This window comes from Sabethes cyaneus, chromosome 3, assembly GCF_943734655.1.
Source record: "Sabethes cyaneus chromosome 3, idSabCyanKW18_F2, whole genome shotgun sequence".
In the NCBI taxonomy this organism is placed as follows: domain Eukaryota; kingdom Metazoa; phylum Arthropoda; class Insecta; order Diptera; family Culicidae; genus Sabethes; species Sabethes cyaneus.
In genome coordinates, this window is record NC_071355.1 from 36317993 (window position 1) to 36332229 (window position 14237).

At 42.5% G+C, this 14237-nt stretch overlaps 1 protein-coding gene across 6 annotated transcripts in view; it reads right to left on the bottom strand.

The window, feature by feature from the left end:
• The window catches only part of LOC128743873 (protein groucho), a 464959-nt gene extending 455878 nt beyond the window's left edge, over nt 1–9081 (bottom strand). For 4 of the 6 annotated variants that reach the window (XM_053840560.1, XM_053840558.1, XM_053840559.1 and 1 more), the window contains exon 1: nt 8462–9081. The gene's annotated coding sequence lies outside the window, so the exon portion shown is untranslated. Of the gene's footprint in view, nt 1–8325; nt 8356–8461 lie in introns of those variants that run through there. The other 2 variants (XM_053840556.1, XM_053840557.1) reach the window with 2 other exon arrangements.
• Nucleotides 9082–14237: the final 5156 nt, after the last annotated feature.

A 14237-nucleotide genomic window follows, 5' to 3' on the forward strand; every position in this document is an offset into this window, starting at 1 on the left:
GGATTTGTTCAATAAATTTAGTTTTAATTTCAACGCTTGCTGCGTTGAGTGCTTTTATTGATAAAGAACAACGGTAACAGCGATTTGCGTTGTTCGGAGATTTATTCTCCTGGTTCTAGCTCCTCAGTCACTTAATCTAGAGATTCAACGACGACCAGTAGGAGGTGTTACGGCAAAAAGAGTAACTAGCGGTTTTCAGCGAAACTCCAACCTCTCCGTTCCAATGACCGAAGTTGGATTGCGTAGTGATTGGCGATGAAATATTCGCCAAGGCAGACTTCAAACAGCTTTCTGGACAGGAAGCCCAGGAAATGGAAGGGGAAAGGTGTAAGATAGTTTCGAGCATATGAAACTGTTGAAGTTCACTGTATTGTTCCGTGCTGTTTTGGCCGGAATTATCATCCTCCGATTACGGAACAAAAGCCATGGAGTAACATACCGCCAACAACGTGCTGGATGTGTCCAAAGACAAGAACAAACGTTAAACAGGCCCTGAAAAAGACTCAATGATGTGACTGAATTTTTATACCAAAGACAGAAATTTTATGACAAATTTTGGAACAGATTTGGACTAGATTTTGGACCACATTTTTAGACCATTGTTCTACAAATGTCCCATATACAGAAATTGTTCCGATTTTGGCAGCTCCCGATATTGTCAACCCCCGATTTTATCAGCTTTTTATCCCGATTTTGTCAGCCTATAAATTTTATTTAACTTTTGTGCTTTTAAACATGATTTATCAAACTTTTCAACTTGCTTGAAACTATTCTGATTCTCTGGGGAGAGTTTTTGAATAAAACGATGCCTTCTTCGAGTCAAAATTAGGGTATTTTTATAGTAAAAGTTCTATAGTTCCTAAACAAGCAAAGATAGAGGTATACTATATTCAGCATTATTGCGTATTTTCACTGTTTGTACAACTTTGTAAAACAAGATAAAGTCATGAAACAACTACAAAAACAGCTAAAACAGAAAAACTGATTTTAACGATTTTTCATTTATGAGAAAAAGGATTTTTCTATCTTTGCTCAAGAGATAGAAGGCTACTGTCTTCAGCAAAATTTCTTGTAAAAATATGCTGTAAAACTTTGCAGAACACATCAATGTGTCATATTGAAACTGAAGAAAAATAATTTTTTATTGTACTTCTAGGGGGATTAATCGAAATTTGAATTTCACTGGACGATAGAATTTTTAATTTTAAGACACTCTTCCAGAGGTTCCATAAACCTAAATCAAAGTTTTCCCGCTCAAAGCAAATGCGCACCAAAAAAGACAAACTCGCAACATTACTGTATTACTTTGTCAAATTTTAATCGGCTGAAGCGGTACTGACAAATGAATTAAAATTGAGTCAAGTGATCGGACCATTCCCGAGTTGGACTACATCGTAGACCACATTTTGAATCAACCTTTATTACAGATTTTGGAACAGATTTGCATTAAATTGTGAACCATGTTATGTTAATATGGCTCAATATTTTTAACAGATTTGGACAATATTTTGGGCCACATTTTTGATCAAATTTTGAACCAGATTCTGCACATGGACCGCATTCTGGACCTTGCTCGTTGTGGCCCTTACCGTAATTCTGGACCACAATCTTGACCAGATTTTGAATCAAATTTGGGTCTATATTCTGGAACTGGACCAGAATATAAACCAGATGTTGGACCTTTGTCAGATTTCAGACTTTGGGCCACATTTTTATTAAACTTGGACCAGGTTTTGGATATTTTGGATCCCATTTTCGATCAGATATTACATCAGATGTGAAACCTGATTGTGAACCATATTCTGGACTATATTTTTAGCAGATTTTGGACCAAATCTCGGATCCAATTTTGGACCAGATTCTCAAACTGGGCCAGATTATAGACCACATTTTTGATAGAATTTTGGATCTAAGCCGATTTTGCGCCACTACAAATTTTAAACCAGCAACCACACTTTGGGTCGGATTTTAAACCAGGTTGTAGATCTAGACCATATTTTATCAAATTTTGTTCCAGATTTTGGAGCAAATTTGGACTAGATTGTGGAGCGTGTTTTGAACCACATTTTTAACAGATTTTGGATCAGATTTATCGTTTCTTGAATCAGTGTTCCTTTGAAGTAGTAATAATTTTTTAGAATTAGACTGTCAAACATGATTCGTACCTCACCCTATGTCCAGCACTTCGCTACACCTAAGAGTGCCTTATTGAGGTTCAGGCCGTTTTTGGCGCCTCTAGAGCTAGCGCTTTTGGCGGGGGCCAGCCTAGCCATCTGCACGCTACGGCGCTTATCGTAATGCACCTTCTTTCTTTCACCCAGCGCTTCCACAACACATAGTTTGGCAACGGATTGAGCGCACTTGCAGAAACTGCGAAGGGCTGCGGTCAAATCTGCCGATGTGATGCTAGGGTCCTGAAGGCCGGTGGAGCTTTCCTTGACAAAATGGAGGAAGTTATCGTTTTGGGGTAGTCAAGATTATCCGGCATGTAGATCAATGAACGAGCATTAACTATCTCCACTACTCCCGCGATGACGGTGAGTAAGACCCAGACGCTGAGTCAGTCTACGGTGTTTGGTGATGCAATTGTCACTTTCACGGAGCGCACCGTGCGCTCCCATTACCCACCCATATGAGGGTCGTCTTAATCCGACGACCGCGTTTCAGGAGTTCCCGACAGGTGGCCTTTAGGCTCGTGCCGTTGTCAGAGAAAATAGCGATTCAGGGACCCCGTTTCAGGACAAAACATCACACCTTCATCGTGCAAGAGTTCTTGTCGAGCTTAGAGGCTAAGCCTGGGTGCTTACATACTTAGGTATGTAAATACTACAATCCACCTATTTCCGGACGCGTCTCACTGCCGTTACCGCGACCAAATAAAGATCATCAACTTCGACGTTGCTTAAGAGTTCAATAAATGGCGTAACATGTTTCACTGGGGGGGTTTAGTTCATGGTTGACATTTCCTATAGCACTGACAAGCTTGGACTTGAAGTTGGGGTTGTGTTTGAGTTTGGGCTACGGCTAGGGCTAGGGCTAGCGCTTGATTCTGGATCTGCGCCTGGGTCGACCTGAACTTGGACCTGGACCTCGGCCTAGACCGGGACCTAGACCTAGACCTCGACCTGGACCTTGACCTGGACTAGGACCTGGAGCTGAGTCAAGATCTAAAGCTAAGCCTAGACCGGAAGCTGAACCTGAACTGGGAGGTGAGCCTGGGCCTGGACCTGTACCTGGCCCTGAGCCTGGACCTGGAACTGAGCCTGAACCTGAAACTGAGCCTGGACCTGCAGCTGAACCTGGAGCTGAGCCTGGAACTGGACCTGGACCTGAGCCTGGACCTAGAGCTGAGCCTGAGCCTGGACCTGGAGCTGAGTCTGAATCTGGAGCTGAGCCTGAACCTGGTCCTGGAGCTGAGCCTGGACCGGGAGCTGAACCTTGACCTGGAGCTGAACCTTGACCAGGAGTTAAGCCTGGACCAGGAGCTAAGCGTGGACCTGAAGCTGAGCCTGAATCTGGAGCTTAGCCTGAACTTGGACCTGGAGATAAGTCTGGACCTGGTGCTGAGCCTGGACCTGGAACTGAGCCTGGACCTGGACCTGAACGTGGACTAGGACCTGGACCTGGACTAGGACCTGGAGCTGAGCCTGGACCTGAATCTGAGCCTGAATCTGGAGCTGAGCCTGGACTTGCACCTGGAGCTGATCCTGGATCTGGACCTGGAGCTGAGCTTGGACCTGGAGCTGAACCTTGACCTGGAGCTGAACCTGGGCTTGGACCTGGACCTGGAGTTGAGCCTGGACCTGGAGCTGAGCCTGGACCTGGAGCTGGGCCTGAACCTGGAGTTGAGCCATGGCCTTGAGCTGAGCTTGGACCTGGACCTGAAGCTGATCCATGACCTGGACCTGGAGCTGAGCCTGGACCTGGACCTGGAACTGAGCTTGGACCTGGAGCTGAACCTTGACCTGGAGCTGAACCTGGGCTTGGACCTGAACCTGGAGTTGAGCCTGGACCTGGAGCTAAGCGTGGACCTGAAGCTGAGCCTGGACCTGGGGCTGAGGCTGAATCTGGAGCTGAGCCTGGACCTGGACCTGGAACTGAGCCTGGACCTGGAGCCATGCCTGGACCTAGAGCGCCAGTTCTTCATCGTGCAAGAGTCCACGACCTGGACCACGGACCTGGAGCTGAGCCTGAACCTGGACCTAGAGCTAAGCCTGAACCAGGAGTTGAGCCTGGATCTGGACCAGAATCTAAAGCTGAGGCTGGACCTGGAGTTAAGCCAAGACCTGAAGCTGAGCCTGGACCTGGGCTTGGCTTGGACTGAACTTGGGCTTGGGCGACGACGGATCTGGTTGACAGAGTAATTCAGAAGCAAATACCAAATCTTCCACAGGTACAACTGTTCTATTAGTATTCGTCTATTTATAGCTTTACGATTTACTCGTTAACTGAATTCTTCTTCAAGCGACATTTCAGTTGTTCAAGACGTTTAAGTGCCACCACCATGCAACCCAGGAACTGGAGGACATCCATTGTCCGTAAGAAACCCATTTCACAATCATCTTTCCCTCAAACTATGGTGGTTCCCAGAAGCTTTCTGACTCAGCAATCAGCTTCGGGCTCTGCAAGTGCGCGTACAAAAATAATAGTTTCCTCCACGATGAATAACTCAGGACAGCAGCCGTTTTGCAACTCCTTAGCCGTCATGCCCTCTTGATGACCGACTAAATCACTTGATATAGAAACCTCACTGACGAACTGACATGACACATAGAAGAAAATCCTTTAAAAACCATCGTCCTACACATTTTGCTTGCACACTAGCACCCTCTGTTATGCATGTCGCAGAGTAGCTGGCATTTGCAGGGTTTTATATTAAGGTAAGGTGCTGTAAGGTTTTTATATTTGTATGGTTTTATACTAAAAACTCGAAGCGATACACGCGCGCCGCGGTGTGGCCATGTTGCGAAACATGCTTTTTTGAAAAATGAGTGGTTTTTGATTGGACGATTGAATTATCACGAGTGTCTCGTCTGTTTGTCTGTGGAAACCTTCTATGAGGTATAAATGACCTAACCTCCGGAGGTTTTCGTATGCAGGACTCGAAAGGCACTATAGCAGGTCGATTTTGTTTTGGTAATGTAGAGGCTCCTCCGGTACTCTTCAGCATTATAGCGGCCGCTTTGTGTATGAATACCCTTCCCCTTCGGTTTACCGACTTATTCGTTTGAGTTTAAATCGACGATCATGCGTAGCTCCTGCTCCTGGAGAATTCAATTAGCTCCTGGAGAACAATTAGGTTTGCGATCGTTGGCTTCCAGGTACTCCTGAACAGCTATCTAAAATCGGATACAGCTATCGGTTTGGTCGGTTTGTAGGGTCTGTCAGCTTTACTTAGCTTACTCAGAAGAGTGGATCAACTATCAGAGGCGCAGCAGGAGTTGACTGCGCACAGCATGGCTATTCATGAAGCTTAACGAGTTTCTTGTCCCCTGAGAGCCCACAAACCTCGATGTTCATGAAACCACTATAAAATAACGGCAAAACTTCAGATTTCCTAGGAAATACCACACTGTACTCTGACCTCCTGCAGTCTCAAATTACTTTCTCGTTTTACTCGTCATAGAATTTCAGATACGTTAGCTTTCCATCAGCTTCTTGTTACGTTAGTGACATAGGACAATGATCTGAGCGGATAGCGGCTGTCTATGGAGCTTTCCATTTCGTTACCAACTAAGGTCCCGTAACTACGAATCTCGGCTCTATAAGATGATAATTTCTCCGGTGGTACTCTACGCCCACGAAACGTGGATGTTCAATGAGAACGACCGTCGAGCTCTTGGTGTTTCATCAATTCTTAGCGGCACATTTGAAAATGGTGTGTGGCGCAGGCGCATGAACCACGAAAATTTCCAACTATACAAAGTTGCGGATATTGTGAAGCGAATAAAACACGGATAAGTAAGAGCGTTCCAAACTGGATGATTCACTGCTCGCATCGTCGCTGTCAACTAATTTTTCATGAACCATCTCTGTATTTTGCTACCAACATTGTTTTCGACTCCAGCTAAGACCTTTCCACGATCAGATTAGTCACATTGTTGTAGCAAGGATTTTTTCGGATAGCTTATTCAGCGCATTCCCAGCTTAATTCATTTTCTCCTGCTGGTTTTTAACGTCTCCTGGTTTTGATCAGCTCCATCCTCTCACGAACGTGCATGCTCGAAACAAGCATCGACTTTCATGGTAATCTTCTCAGCTATCCACTTTTCCAGCATTACCTCTTCATATGCGAACTGTCGTCCCGTGTACTTCCGTTCCATCTGCAGCCGCTTTACCGCTAGAATATTCTCCAATTCAAGCCGCTTTTTACGAATCAGTAGTTCCTCGTGCGGCTTCCGGTAACTGTTTCATTGACACGGGCTTTGCCGTCATCCATTCCAGTGGCTTCTGTTTCTTCAGTTAAACCTCGTGATATGAAGAGATTCTTTCAATCGGATTTAGGTAGGGCATTTCCATAATCTCACATTTTGATCCCTCCACCCGCTTCGCAATGTAAATCTCGCACACAAAAAATTCACGCTTTTCCGCTCCGCAACTTACAACCGGTCGAATCAAACTGAATCCATCCTTTACAGTTGCCATAAGCAACCATTGTTCGAGTATACTGGGCCTGTTTCTTGAGTTCAACACTTACAAAACGACCGACGGTGTTTTTATCATGCCTGTCACCAAGTAATATTTCAAATAACTGCTCTATTTCAGTAGTTTCACTAGAAAAGATTTTCTTCTAAGCACTCTTCTGCTCGGTATACTTGTTAAAATAATGGGGAACACCCTCAGTTTTTTCACATTTCACTTTGGAACTTATCTTTACTCCATGTATTGAATGCTTTACACATGTTGTTAGTTGAAAAATCTAAGTGCGATTGTTTTCATCATGGCCAACTCTTTTTTGTCTTCTGTATGTCCGGTGATGATCTGACGCACCATACCAAAGCCCCTTTTAAAATATTGTTTAAACATTCGTTGCATTTGTTGATGGTCTAAAAACACTAAAAGGCGAAAGACGGTCAAAGAACATAAACAATCGCAGCCATTTGTCTAAGCCGGACACTTTGTTAAGAATGTTAAGAATGTAATAAGAGAAAAACGGATCACATTAGTGCGGCGGAAGCTTTCAATAATGATAGAACGTCCAATTGGAAGCCACACCAAGCATAACAGATTCATCACGGTTCAGATCAGTTCCGTTCTACACTCTAACACGCTGTTAATCATCCTTGCTTCCAAATTCCTGCGCGTGAACGATCCCACATCCCACCATTCTTCCGACACGACGCTGCCAACCAACCAACGCAACGCAGCGATGATGAGCATGTTTTGTGTTATTGTTCAATCAATCAATTCGATTCCCATCAAACCGTATAGGAGCGAGTCAATATCCAAGCACCGTTCCTGCCTCGTGATACCTCCTGTCCTGCGCGCCCCAGCGAGACCGAAAGCGCGTCTTGTTGTATCTCTCTTATACGCCCACTTGAACCTATAACACTCATTCATTCAGCGCCCGACCGACCATTTAACGGAGCGAACAACTCGAGTCGATGCTCAAATGCCCGGCGATCCAATACCTCTCAGAACCACACTTCATGCTGTTTTAGTTTCTTTTTGCTTTCAGTCTTCCTCACCGTCAATGGTTTTGGCACTTTAGAGAAGCATGTTTCGTTTCACTCTCAAGTGTGCCGAACCCTTCCGTTCTGTCTCTGTGTAGACGCTCCAACAAGTCCTCCTGGCTGACTGACTGACTGAGGCCAACGTGCCGCGTGTGTGACAAAGTGTGTGGCATGTTTATTTTGTTTCGTCTCTCGTCAAATTTAGAATTTCAGAAATGAGAACGAAACCGCCAATTTGACACATCGCTAATTTTTCGTCGTTCAGCGTTGGTCCATTCTGATGTGGCAGAAATGTGTGAGTTTTTAATTAGTAACGTTTGCGCTGCTTTCACGAATGACCGAAAGGATTTTCTATCTGCCTACAGTCCATTAACTTGAGTTGACGAAACGCTTTTCAGAGCGCTCTAAAGTCATAACTCTGTCACGGCCAACAGGCTGCGGCGACCGAGGGGGTAGACGAAATCGTTGGAACAGGAGGAAACCACACACATAATTCATTTTAATTAACTAATTGAGAGAGAGGAAACATACTCCCTCGGCACCGATGAAAATCAATTAGCACGATAATGTACACTCTCCGTCCATTGCAAATGAGAAAACAATAAGCCCACGCGGGAGGGGGAGTCGGATGAGTTCACGTGTTCTTGCTCACCATTCTCACCACCATCGCCATCCATCGCTACCACCACAACTTCCACACCACCGTAACAATAGCACACAGCATTCCACCCGATTGTAATCCAAACAAAAAAGTGTGAACAAGTTCCAATATGTTAAACACTTCTCACCTCTTCGTAGCTCCGGTGACCCCGTATAAATTCTCTCCAGCACAGCACCACTACACGACACACCACCGCACCGCTACCGAACTCACCACTGCACGTCGCTTTTAAAATGTCGTCACGAAGAATCGCACACACGAAGAGGAAAACATTCACAGCAGAGCAGCCCACCCCACTGCTGCGGTGCACGGCACGGGTATCCCCTCGCTCGGAACGAATAACGCCACAGCACTAGAAATAAGACGCACTTTTGCGCATTTGCATAACATTCACGGCGTGCGAAAGCGATCCTCAGTGGAATTCACGCTATTTGACACTTGGTCATTTACCCGACGGATTTAAAACACCACACACGTACCTAATTGGCGCACCCCCCGTGCCTAGCATTCGCCGAAGGCGAAGCCAACTACTTAAAAGATCCGACAGCCAATAATAATGAAACACCACGCAAACGGCAGTTTGTCGGTGACCGAATGGCACACTACTAGCCTATAATAGATTGCGGTGACATGAGCGATGAGATACTGCTAGCACCCAAAGATCGTCCACCAAAAATTTCCCGTCAAGCGAACGTATCGACGAACGACAACCGAATGCGGTGCAGACTCAACCCAACAATGATGTGCTTCCGATGTGTTCACCAGTACGACTGACTACTGACCGACTGACTGACGGGGCGGACCGAGTGAGAACCACCCGCGTTCGGGTTGCTCACGTACATAGTTCTCCCGCTCACTGCGGAAGCCTGTTTTGAATACGAAACCTATCGGCCCCATGCATTGAATAACTTTGGATATTTGGATATGATTTAGAAATTTGCTTTAATATTAATTGGTCATTATACTACTTACTATACTTGATCTTTTCTTCAACGTTCTAACCTAACCACGCAATAATCTAAAAACAATAACTTTGTTGAATTGCAGCGCGAGAGTACTAAAGTAGTGTGGTGAATATAGCCACGGTGAGAGAGTTCACGTGTTGGAATTTCGTTGCAAACATTCAACAAAAGTAGAATATTTATCATTTCAAAACATTTGTTCAAAATTCTCACAGTATAATTGAAACTAGAATAAAAATAAATAAATTAATCCAATCTTCAAAAAGGGAAAACAACCTTGAAGGGAAACAACTTACAGTTTTGATAAAAAAAATAATAACAAACAAACGTTCACCGTTTCTCGCCGACAACACATTCGAATCCATCGCTGTATAAGAGTGTGGCCGTGTGTGAGTGTGGAAGACCAACGCAACAGAGAGCAATGATGTTGTTCGTTCGTAAACAGAGAGGAACAAAAATGGCCGCCTTAACGATATGAAACGATCAGTGTACGCTGTCAGTCGAAACGATATTTCGTGTGCCAATGTATCTAAACTAGTTAGATGGTCAGGTGTGGGCAAATCAACGACAATATAAGTTAATCAATATCCCGCATTCTGCACCATACTGGACACCGCAGTCTAAAAGTGTGACTGGCACAAAAAAATGCGACGAAGTGAAATTGCTGCAGTAAGAAAGAGAATGAGCGACATTGGCATTAGAGAAAATAATCTGAATTAATCCCGGTAAAACTGCAATGTAGTTTTCAAATGAAGCTTGCTTCGTTTAGAATTGAAACAAACTTTTGCTCATATTGTGGCACACTTGGTGGACGGATTTGGAAGTTCTTGGCGCCCACGTGTCGGAAATTTTGTTAGCTTCATCAATGTATTTTTGACATTCCGCAAAACAACTGTCTTTTGTAAACAAACAGCATGGAAGCCGAAAGAAGGGAAAAAATTGTGCACAGTTATTTGGAAAATCCATTGTGGTCTGCATCTAGGCTAGCTAAACAGCTGAAATTGCCCAGAAATACCGTATGGCGCGTTATCAAACGGCATAAGGAAACATTGACGACGATTCGGAAGCCTCTAGCTAATCACTCGGAGTGGTACTGTCGACCGAAAACTGCGGGGTAAGATTTTGAAGACCATCTAGAGGAATCCCAATCTGTCGGATCGTGATTTGGCCAGAAAATTCGGTGCTGCCCATAGTACCGTGAGGAGAATTCGACTCCGGAACGGAATCAAGTCGTATCGAGCTAGCAAACAGCCAAATCGAACCATAACAGAATAGTGTGGCCAAAATCCGTGCTCGAAAGCTATACGACCGGGTGCTAACCAAGTTCGGCGGGTGTCTTCTGATGGACGATGAAACCTATGTCACAAGGCAGATTTCGTGCAAATGCCAGGTCAAAAATATAACTTGGCAACGGCTCGGGAGGATGTTCCAAGCAAATTTAAATTTTTTTTTGCCGACAAACTAGCACGAAAATTCATGATTTGGCAGGGCATCAGCGAACATATGCACTTTACATAGTCTTAAAACTGAAAGAAGATCGATGATAAACAATGTAAAAAGAAGGGGACCTAGAATTGAACCTTGAGGTACACCAGATGAGCCATTATTACACTGAGAAGGTTTATCATCAATTATAATAATTTGTGATCGGCTTGTCCGATAATTGCCATGATAGAAAGATGGAGGGTTTGTTTCGTTCGTGACATTACTGCAGATGCTTTATAAAATTTAGCGAAAGCTCCAGTCACCGCGCATTATAAGTAGGAAGCAATTGATGTTAAGGTATTAGGGAGAAAATCTATCTCTATCTTAAAATATGGCATTGGCTCTGAAAAGGACCGATTGTTTTAAAAGTGAAACACAAATGTGTCGCTGTACACAACGCTGTCGATTGTATAAACTACGTACACCGGAGACACGCTATTTTATTCAAAATGACCTAAACTGGAGATTGAGTTGAAGTAGTTTGTGTCGGGCTGAGGCGACAGTGAAGAGTGAAGGAGAGAATGCGGCAGTTTGATATTATTATTCCTAGTGCAAACAATTTTGCCGTTGTCCTCAGCTTATAAATTTAACGATGCATATATGATTTGGTTTACAGGATTTCGGTATCACTATATTTTAATGAGTTGCTGAAAGTTAAACTGCATAGCATTTAAACGAAAACTTAGACAATACTCTCATCTCGCAATGTAGTTTGAAATTAATACGCAGATAGTGAAAACTTTATCGATACGTACTGTACAACTGCATTATAATATATTACCGATTGAATTTGAAACGGTCTGAGTATGCCGTGAAAATTAAATCATGGGCGTAGCCAGAAATGTTTCCTGGGGGGGGGGGGTTTACCAAAAAAAATCTGACATAGCCTAACCGTAAGGAGTTTATTCAGGAAATGGGGAATTATTTTCAGTTAAAAGCTATTTTGGTTGAAATTGAGTGTTCTTTTGACTAAAAAGTTAATATTAAAATAATAGAAACCAAATGTTATTTTGCCTCCCAGTTGGCATTGAGATACGTCGTATGTTCGAATCTCTGCTAGGAGAGGCTGTTAGAGTCCATTGGATCGAGTCTCTTCGAGACGCAGTGAAGGTGCTGCTAACAACTAGGGCTGTCGGTATTGGGTGCTTTTGGTGAAAACCGGTATTTCGGTATTAGCGTAGAAAATACCGGTAGTACCGGTAAAATACCGGTATTGGCAGATTATTCGGAATCAATAGAAATGTTAATGTTTTTCAGTAAATGTCTTTGTTTTTAAACTTTTACTTCAGTATTGTTGCTTTGCAAAGTAGTATTAACCCTTTATAAGGCCGTGGCAATAAAATTGCCACCAACGAAAAATATTTGTTTTGTGTCTATAATGACATCAATATAATTATAGAAGCAAAACAAAAATTTTTTGTTGGTGGCAATATAGTTGCCACTGCCTTATAAAGGGTTAAGGGAGAAATAATACGCTTAGCGATTTATTTCTTTTGGAAGAATAAATTTCGTTGCCAACGCTTCTAAAGTTCTAACAATTGAACAAACTTCCGCTTTCATCGAAGTCTGACGAACGGCTTTAAGCGCATCAGGAATTTTCCTATCATTTTTTTAAATTTATAGTAGGAAAGCCCGCTTTTAACTATTTTCAAAAATCCCCGTATTGCAGCTTCCAGCATAATTAATGCACTGGTCTTTTACAGTCTCTTCACGAATTTTTCCTTTATCCCCAATCCGAAGCCCTTGCATAGTATCATTCTCTTCATCATTTTGCACAGTTCCCTTTTCTTCTCTGCTTTTAATCCCACTGTTCGTAGATAGTGGCTTGGAGATTCCATCTACTTGTTTAATATATCACAATACATATATCAAGACTTGAAAATTATTCCAAATCCTTTCCTGGTAGATCCTTTGATACCAAGAATACTCAAAAAGCGCGAAGGCTCCTATATTTTAATAACAGCCCGGCATCATCGAAACAAATAAATGAAGCTGACTTTCTTGTACCTTCGCCTCATACATGAAGTCATTCGATTCATTTGTTGAACAGAATGTTTTAAGCAAACTTTAGCTGAAGTTAGTGACTGTATTAAATGACGACGACTGGCAGTCAGGCACGATTTATCGATGTTGAGTAAGTTTAAAATTGTTGGTCTTCTAGTGAATATTTGAATTATTAACATTTTACCATGACAACCGGTTTTAAAGTTTCATTTGTATTCTTCTATATACAAATGAAACTATGATGAGCCTGAACGGGTGTGAAAAATTTTGACGTCGAATTTTTCGTTTTTCGTTCATTATTAAAACTTTTAACATTTCCCTAACGGTTATTGTGCAGTGTAAAGTAATCATCGCAATTTATGCGAGTGCGATCTTTCGAGTTACATTTTCTGGCTCTCGAAGTACAGTTTAGAGTGATGCTTTGAGTGGATATTGATTACCCCCACTGAATCGAGATTCGTCGTTTTATCCATAGTATTCCGGAAATATTTAAGGACATGTCCGATTCAAATGACATCGATTGGCAATGTATTTAACCTGAGCACCAGATTTGAAATCGGGTGAGGACGTTCCTTATATTTATTTATTCTTTATATACTCTACTGTGAAATCAAAGGGCAATGTAAGTTTGGAGTCTTCTATTTTCCCGGAGGGGAGAGTTTGCGATTCTTCGGACATCTTGTTTCGAAGATTCTTGATTCAGTTATTCTTCGACAATTTTTAAGTGACGGTGACGGCGAATTTTGTACAGTTATGCACAGTTAATTTTTATATATTCCAAAATAATTATCTACTTTTGGGTTGCTGGTGTATTTTATATATTTTCAGTGAGCGAAATAAGGCGCTATAACCTTGGCCAATAGCAGCCGGGCTTTTGGTCTAAATGCCATAAGTTCATCCCCGAGGGTCCGGAGTATCACTTAACCTTTATTAGCAAAGATACTCCCAACGAAACAAATTTACAGTTAATCAGAAACGGTTGGTACGAGACGTCCCCGTTTCTTCTTCCCCTGTGGATTTTGAAATGCATCTATGTATGAATAACTTATTCACACAAGATTTATTTCTTATAATCGTCTTTGCGGCAATGCTTCACAGTTGGCCTGGCCGATTAAACTTTTGCAATATATCTCTGATATTTTGCAAATGTTAATACAGACAAGAAAATAATTTGAAATATTTCTATAATTAGAAATAATTTAAAATTATTTCCAGGAATCCTTTATTGTGGCTGTGTTGGTATTAATAAGAATAAGAATAAGAATATTCTTCTATATACAAATGAAACTATAAAACCGGTCGTCATGGTGAAGTGAAAATCGTTTCATGGTGCCTGATTCAAGCCAGTTTTAAAACGAATCGGCATTGCTGCAGTTGAAACTGAAGTTTCATTACTTCATTGTTGAGTGACTATTGTATTTACTATTGTAAACGACGGGCCCTGATTTTATT